Source organism: Oncorhynchus nerka, linkage group LG1 (genome assembly GCF_034236695.1).
Source record: "Oncorhynchus nerka isolate Pitt River linkage group LG1, Oner_Uvic_2.0, whole genome shotgun sequence".
Classification (NCBI taxonomy): Eukaryota; Metazoa; Chordata; class Actinopteri; order Salmoniformes; family Salmonidae; genus Oncorhynchus; species Oncorhynchus nerka.
The window spans coordinates 26,710,733-26,719,084 of NC_088396.1; the positions used below are offsets into that span (position 1 = coordinate 26,710,733).

The following is an 8,352-nucleotide window of genomic DNA, read 5'->3' on the forward strand; positions in this document are numbered from 1 at the left end:
ATTTCACTGTTAGTCTACACCTGTTGTTTACAAAGCATGTGACAAATCAAATTAGATTTGAATTGGAGTAAGAGAGAGAGAGAGAGAGAGAGCTATAAGGAGGAGTCACTGAGAGGGGAATCCTGGCTTATGAGTAAGCAGAAGTGGCGTTGACAGAAACTTAACACATCATGTCCTCATCTCCTGACCGACCTTGAATAACACACCCTCACCCACTAAATCACTCCCAAACTCAACGCATTACACAGATTAACTGACTTACTACTTTTGTACATACACCTACACACACACACACACAGTATGACTTTAGCATGTACGTGAACTGACTGACTATAGTCTGTCTAGCTCTGGTCAGATATCAGAACAGATAAGATGTGAATTGAATATTCTCTATCACAGCTGTGGCCATTGGACTAGGGGAGACCCCAATTAGTCAACTGGTTGATTGGTTGAGCTCCACTTTAATACATTTAACATTTACATTTAAGTCATTTAGCAGACGCTCTTATCCAGAGCGACTTACAAATTGGTGCATTCACCTTATGACATCCAGTGGAACAGTAGTGCATCTAAATCTTTTAAGGGGGGGGTGAGAGGGATTACTTTATCCTATCCTAGGTATTCCTTAAAGAGGTGGGGTTTCAGGTGTCTCCGGAAGGTGGTGATTGACTCCGCTGTCCTGGCGTCGTGAGGGACGCCAGATTCAGATTCAGATACAGATTCTGGATCAGAACATCTCCTTTAAGAGGCTGGGTCAGTACTATCCCCAAACTGAGTGAAAAGGCCAGCCTCATTACAGCTGCTGACACATCCACACATCTTCAGTCAGGTTCATTTTCCCCCCTTTCTGTCTCACTCTCCCACCTTCTGCTAATGTGGTATGTTCTCTCCTGACAGAGAAGTGAAGAAGAAAAGGGAATACCTAGTCAGTTGTACAATTTAATGCATTCAATTGAAATGTGTCTTCCGCATTTAACCTAACCCCTCTGAATGAGAGGTGCGGGGAGCTGCCTTAATCAACATTGGCGCCTGGGGAACAGTGGGTTAACTGCCTTGCTCAGGGGCATAACTACAGATTTTTACCTTGTCAGCTCTGGGATTTGATCCACTGGCCCAACACTCCTACCTGCCAGGCTACCTGATTTGTATGCAATGTGAACGTCAGGTGCAGAAATACAGGCTGCCTGCATAGCACAACCTCAAGCCTGTCAAGTGACCTACTAAAACCCTCTGCAAACACATTACCCTGTGGATACAAATATCTTTCACAAAACTGATTTTATTAGCTTCCTGGAATATTTATCTAGTCATAAACTAATGTTTTAATTCAAACAAGGAAATGTAGATATTTAGGCCTACATCGCGTTAATACTGAATTGCATTGCTGTGTGGCCCAAAGTTGCATTTCAACACACAATAATACCTGGAGCGGCCTATCAGACACTCATTCTCCATCTCATGAACATGCTGATAAGGAGCTGGGAGTGCTTGTGGTAGGCCTGCAACGTTTGCTCCTGAAGGGGAAGGGAGACTGTGTGTTTAGAGGGTGGACTCACTACCAGCTGATTTAGGGACACAAACCCAATAGGCAATGCAAAGAGATATCAGTCACCTGATTGTGACACCATGAAACTGACTACCATATAGCATATGACTATGCATTGTGAGACTAGGCCTATAAAATGAATAGAACAGGCTAGAACTTCTAGGATGGGACAGACACTGCTGTTAAAGACTGAGTCATGGCAGCGCTATGGCTCTGAATGTGACTCTATAGACCTGACTGCATTATGTAAGATGGCCTCGTCAAAGAGCAAATCAGGGATTTCCATCTGTCTGTGTGTGAGAAAGAGAATGAGAAACGATTTCATCCAATTAGATGTTGTTGGCAATGTGTACTGAACAAAAATATAAATGCAACGTGTAAAGTGTTGGTCCCATGTTTCATGAGCTGAATAAAAGATCTTTCCATACACACAAAAAGCATATTTTTTGCACAAATTTCTTTACATTCCTATTAGTGAGCATTTCTCCTTTGCCAAGATAATCCACCTGACCGTTGTGGCATATCAAGAAGCTGATTAAACAGCATGATCATTACACTGGTGCACCTTATACTGGTTACAATAAAAGGCTACTCTAAAATGTCATACAACACAATTCCACAGGTCTTAAGTTTAAAGGGAGTGTGCAATTGGCATGCTGACTGCAGGAATGTCCATGAGAGCTGTTGCCAGATAAGTGAATGTTCATTTCTCTACCATAAGCTGCCTCCAACGTCGTTTTAGAGAAATTTGCAGTGCATCCAACAGGCCTCACAATAGCAGACCACGTGTAACAATGCCAGCCCAGGACCTCCACATCCTGCTTCTTCACCTGCAGGATGGTCTGAGACCAGCTACCCGGACAGCTGATGATACTGAGGAGTATTTCTACCTGTAGTAAAGCCCTTTTGTGGGGAAAAACTCATTCTGCTTGGCTGAGTCTGGCTCCCAGGCCCACCCAAGATTCTGCTGCTTCTTCATCTTTCCAATGTTGTTAATAAAGCTCCAGACTCAGTGCAACAATGTTACAATAACTGAGATTGAATGGTTGTTGATGTTGCAGAGAAATAATTAAAATAGCGTGAACGCGGCACTGCATCATGTCCCCGTTGTCCACCGAGTCAAAGGAATTAGGGTAGCACTATATTTAGATAATATTGATTCACAACAGGAAAACGTGAACTGGGGAGAAAACACAAGCCAATTTAAATATGGTGATTTCAATATGCTATATCCAGTGATTTATAGGCCTATATTATTAGCTACACCCCGTCCATTTTTATTCTCACCAAACCGGCACCTAATGTTGCGGTAAACAAAAAAACACAAGGTGCATCATATGGGTGCATCAATGACTCACCAACTGCAAAACAAGTTCGGGTTTGAGCTGACCATTTGCGTGCGTCCAACAAATGTCACTAAATCCCGGGAAACCGGCGAATGTTAACGGTTCTGGGTGTAGCGTCCGTTCTGTAACTGAAGCTTTGAGAAACCGTCAACCAACCGTTAGGTGGGGGGTGCGTTTCCAATTTCTCTCGTGCAGATCATGCTAAACGCAACAGGGTGGAAAGCCCAAACTCAGCTGATTCACAGAGAGCGACTGGAGCACGGAGAGCGCACTTCCTGATCTTCGGAGGGGTGGAGTGTGGAGCTCCTTGACAGTTTAGGTGCAGTATTTATCTTCACAAGCTAAAAGCCCCTCAGAATGTCAGTTAATAGTATTCACAATTAATGAATAAGCCATTCAGCCGAGTTAGGTAAACCTGTTTCTTGAGTTCAGCGTTCAAATCAGAAATGATGTATATTTTTTCACTGGCACCCCCGGTGTTGGTACATTCCAGGATATGCGACGTTTACAAACCTCTCACTTCACTGTCAGATATTTGATCAAAGCTGGGGTAAAGAGCATTAACAAAAATAACTGCAAACATACTGTATCTGTTTCTTTGTTATTTAATAATCGTGTATTACATTGAACAGTCCTTTTTGAGACAATGAAGTGACTTGTTTAATCAAAGATAATACTAGCTATTCAGTGCACAACCTATCCTCTGGCCCTGTAAACAAATGAGATACATTAACATGGTTGTTTAATGTAGGGTGGCAAGGAGCCTAGTGGTTAGAGCGTTGGCCCAGTAAGTAAGGTCACTGGTTTGAATACTTGAGCCAACAAGGTGAAAAATATATAATTTGCACCGTACTACTATGGCTGTCCCAGTAAAACAACATATTTCACTGCACCTGTAATAAGGTGTACAGGTGTGTCCAACCCCTCCGTGGGCGTCCTAGTCCCGTTGGTATAGGTAATGTCAGCCCGGGCAGCAGGGGTTTAGCTGGATCCTCTCTGGGGTGTCTCTAAGAGCCATCAGGCCTATTTTGGACAACCCATAGCCAGAATTTGGACAGCTCTTGCTGACGTGGTCTCCAGCTTTGGCCTCGGCAACAAAGCACTTCATCAGAGCCACTAGCTCCTCCTCTGCGATGTCATTTCTGCAGGGCGGTCCAGAGAACACACATGGAGAGGAAGAAGCTCATTGCACATGTTACTGGTGGCGAAGAATTTGGTTTAGAGAATGTGTTCTACTTGGCTGCCGAAGGATGCAGGGTCACCTTCTGGACATAGAGGGAGCTATTAGTTTACTTTAAATGTTACTGATTCCCAGGCCAGCTGTCACACAATAACTATTGCACAATGGCTGCATTTAGACAGGCAACCCAACTCTGTTATTTTTCTACTAATTGTATTTTGACCAATCAAATTAGCTCTGACAAAAATCTGATGTGGGGAAAAAAAAATCAGAATTGGGCTGCCTGTATGAAAGCAGCCAGTGTGTCAGACTGTGTGAGTGAATGTTAAGGCATTAATAATGTGCAGTTACGTCTTGGGGCGATGCGTGTGTTGTTGATTAGCACATCCAGACCCCCATACTCCTTCATGAAATGCTGACATGCCGCCAGGATGTCGGCCAGGTCTGTAATGTCCAGTTGGAGGAGTCTGGGCTTGAGTCCCTCCCTTTGCAGATCCTCCACAACCACGGCCCCCCTCTGGACGTCCCAGGCGCTCAGATACACATCCCATTTAAAGCCCTGGCACAGTGCCTGCACTATGGCTAACCCCAGGCCCCACGTGGAACCAGTGACCAGAGACACCTGTGGGCCAGACATCACCTCAAAAAGAGAAAGAAATCAAAAGCAATAGATTCTGAAAGCTACAGAGCAGGGGTATTCAGATCTTTCCCTATGAGGTTCAGACTTCTGTTATACCCGATAATTAATTGCACACAACACGTTGGTGTCCCAGTTCTAAACCCTTCCCTGATTAGAAAGGGGAAAAAAACTGTGGAACTGGCTTCAAGGTCCAGATTTGAATTTGAAGGCCATAGATTCTGAGCTACCGGGAAACACATTTCCCGAGTTAAACGTTTATGTCCTCAATATCAATTAAAAGGTATGAAACACTTTATAGCAGTGATTTATTTATTTAACTAGACGAGTCAGTTAAGAACAGATTCTTATTTACAATGACAGCCTATGAACAGTGGGTTAACTGCCTTGTTTAGGGGTAGAACCTTTTGGTTACTTGCTCAACGCTCTAACCACTAGGCTACCTGCCGCTCCAGTGATCACAAATCCAGAGAGCTAGTTTGTCAGCTGTTGCTCTGACCCAGCATTAGCATACCTTATTCAACTCCAGCCACCCAATACATGGACTGTTCTACATGCTACCATCCGGCAGGCCGTACTGGTGCATCAAGGCTCAGACAGACTCCTAAACAGTGCTTATCCCCTCGCCATAAAACTGTTAATGGCTAACAACTACTAACTCTGAAAAAATCTCCCTCTCAGAGTATCCACACGGACTCTATCCTGTGCACATTGTGAATAAACTTTGAAACATTAATCAAGGTTCATGGTAGTTTAATCAGTTGTTTTAGTGATGGCCTATAACATTAGCCGGCTTGCCCTGAAACTCGAGAGGACTTGTTGGGGTATGCTGCTATGCAGTACAAAATGAATCATCTAACACATCCACATAATCTAAACATACATTAAAACAGAATTACCAGAGGAATTTAAGCAGTAGGCTATATTGTAGGTGTATGGTGACCCCTAAAGTCTACACAGTCACATGACCTTGTGGTCACCAGTGAATAAAGAATATTTATCATTCAGATGTACAGTGCATCCAGAAAGTATTCAGAAACCTTGACTTTTTTGGCATTCTGTTACATTACAGCCTTATTCTAAAAATTTATTAAATTGCCCCAACCCAACCCACACACAATACCCTATAATGACAAAGCGAATACAGAAGGACAACCATCTCTACTGCACTCCACCAATCAGGCCTTTATGGTAGAGTGGCCAGACGGAAGCACATGACAGCCTGCTTGGAGAAACCAAGATTGAACTCTTAGGCCTGAATTCCAAGCGTCTCGTCTGGAGGAAACCTGGAACCATCCCTACGGTGAAGCATGGTGGCAGCATCATGCAGTTGGGATGTTTTTCAGCGGCAAGGACTGGGAGACTAGTCAGGATTGAGGGAAAGATGAACAGAGCAAAGTACAAAGAGACCCTTGATGAAAACCTGCTCCAGATCGCTCAGGATCTCAGACTGGGACGAAGGTTCACCTTCCAACAGGACAATGACCCTAAGCCACAGCCAAAACAACACAGAAGTGGCTTCGGGACAAGTCTCTGAATGTCCTTGAGTGACCCGGACTTGAACCTGATCGAACAACTTGACAGAACTTGAGACAAATGCAGAGACAAATGGAAGAAACTCCCCAAACAGGTGTGCCAAGCATGTAGCATCATACTCAAGACTCAAGGCTGTAATCACTGCCAAAGGTACTTCAAAGTACTGTGTAAAGGGTCAGAACACTTGTAAATGTGATATGTTTATTTTGAATACATTTGTAAGAATTTCTAAAAAAAAAGTTTTTGCTTTGTTTTTATGGGGTGTGTAGATTGAGAGGGAAAAAACAATTTAAATAAATTTTAGAATAAGGCTGTAACGTAACAAAATGTGGATAAAGGGGTCTGAATACTTTCCGAAATCACTGCATCACCAGTGTGAATGTAAAATTGTTAAAGTAGTATGGAGCACACCCCCGGCTATGCAGAGCTGTTAAGGGATATTTTTTAATCAATAATGACTAATTATGTATACATTTCAATCAGGACTGACTAATCAGAATACTATTATGTTACTGTATAGATGTATGAATTTTATTTTAATCCTAGTACTGAATATAATGTGTGTAATTATAATCAAGAATTAGAACAATGACTGTCTGTTCCTTGGTAGAAACGAATGAACTTATCGTCAGACTGGCTAGAATGCTTATCTACACACGAAGACCTTGGCTTGGTCATAAATTATCTAAATTGGTGGGAGACGATGTAGGAAGGCTTGAGAACTATACTGCCATTGTAACGGAGTGGAGGAGAGACGGGACAGTTCGAAACCTAATGACGTCATTTTCAGTTTATAACCTGTTGTAAATTGTATCATGTTCAGTACTCTCGAGAATAAACGCTAGTGCTTGATTTTGAGACTGGTCTCCGCCCATTTTATGCAAATAAGTTTCTTACAAATCCTTAGAAATGGGCTGAGTGTATTAATTTAATTGGGTATTAAACATAATAGGAATTTAATTCCTCTATTAAGAGCATAGTATGGACAGATATACCAAGAGGTGGCAGAGCATATTCCCATGAATGAGAGGAAACACTAATTGCTACATTCTGATATTAATATCTTTTGAAGTCAAAAGAGAAAATACATTTAAGCAATAAGGCCGTGGGGTTATACCAAAGCTAAGGGCTGTTCTCGCAACACGGAGTGCCTGGATACCACCCTTAGCTGTGGTACTGTATATTGGCCATTTACCACAAAGCCCCCCAGGGTGCCTTGCTATTATAAACTGGTTACCATCATAATTAAAAAACGTAAACAAATACATTTGCATCATACCAGCATCAAACTACCCAGTTTATAATTAAGCAATAGGACCTGAGGTGGTGCAGTATATGGGCAATATACGACGACTAAGGGCTGTTCTTATGTAAGACGCAACGAGGTGTGGCTTTGGTACACGGACCCAGCCCGAGGAGCCTTATTGCTATTATAAACGGATTACCAGCGTAAGCAGTAAAAATAAATATTTGGTCATACCCATGTTATACAGTCGGATATACCATGGCTTTCAGCCAAATCAGAATTCAGGGCTCGAACCACCCAGTTTATAATTGAGATTATGGCACTAATGTGGTACATCAACTGCATCATAAATGGTCCAAGCTGATAAACAGGCATTTTATATTCCTTCCACCAGCAACAACCAGTCTGCATGGACACAGAAATATAAGTCTTTGCTAGGTAAAGCGCTGTCTTATCTCAGCTCACTGGTCACCATAGCTACACCCACCCTTAGCATGCGCTCCAAGCAGGTATATTTCACTGGTCATCCCCAAAGCCAACACCTCCTTTGGCCGCCTTTCCTTCCAGTTCTCTGCTGCCAATGACTGGAACAAATTGCAAAAATCACTGAAGTTGAAGACATATCTCCCTCACTAACTTCAAGCATCGGCTGTCAGAGCAGCTTACCGATCGCTGCAGCTGTCCACAGCCCATCTGTAAATAGCCCATCTGTAAATAGCCCATCCAACTACCTACAGTGGGGCAAAAAAGTATTTAGTCAGCCACCAATTGTGCAAGTTCTCCCACTTAAAAAGATGAGAGGCCTATAATTTTCATCATAGGTACACTTCAACTATGACAGACAAAATGAGAAAAAAAATC

At 42.7% G+C, this 8,352-nt stretch overlaps 1 protein-coding gene and 1 pseudogene across 2 annotated transcripts in view; both read right to left on the reverse strand.

The window, feature by feature from the left end:
* The window catches only part of LOC115128365 (protein dopey-2-like), a 47,363-nt gene extending 43,406 nt beyond the window's left edge, over positions 1 to 3,957 (reverse strand). The window contains exon 1 of one of the 2 annotated variants that reach the window (XM_065017651.1): positions 3,786 to 3,957. The gene's annotated coding sequence lies outside the window, so the exon portion shown is untranslated. Of the gene's footprint in view, positions 1 to 2,904; positions 3,158 to 3,785 lie in introns of those variants that run through there. The other variant, XM_029658166.2, reaches the window with a different exon arrangement.
* On the reverse strand, positions 3,132 to 4,709 carry LOC135561769 (carbonyl reductase [NADPH] 1-like; annotated as a pseudogene).
* Positions 4,710 to 8,352: the final 3,643 nt, after the last annotated feature.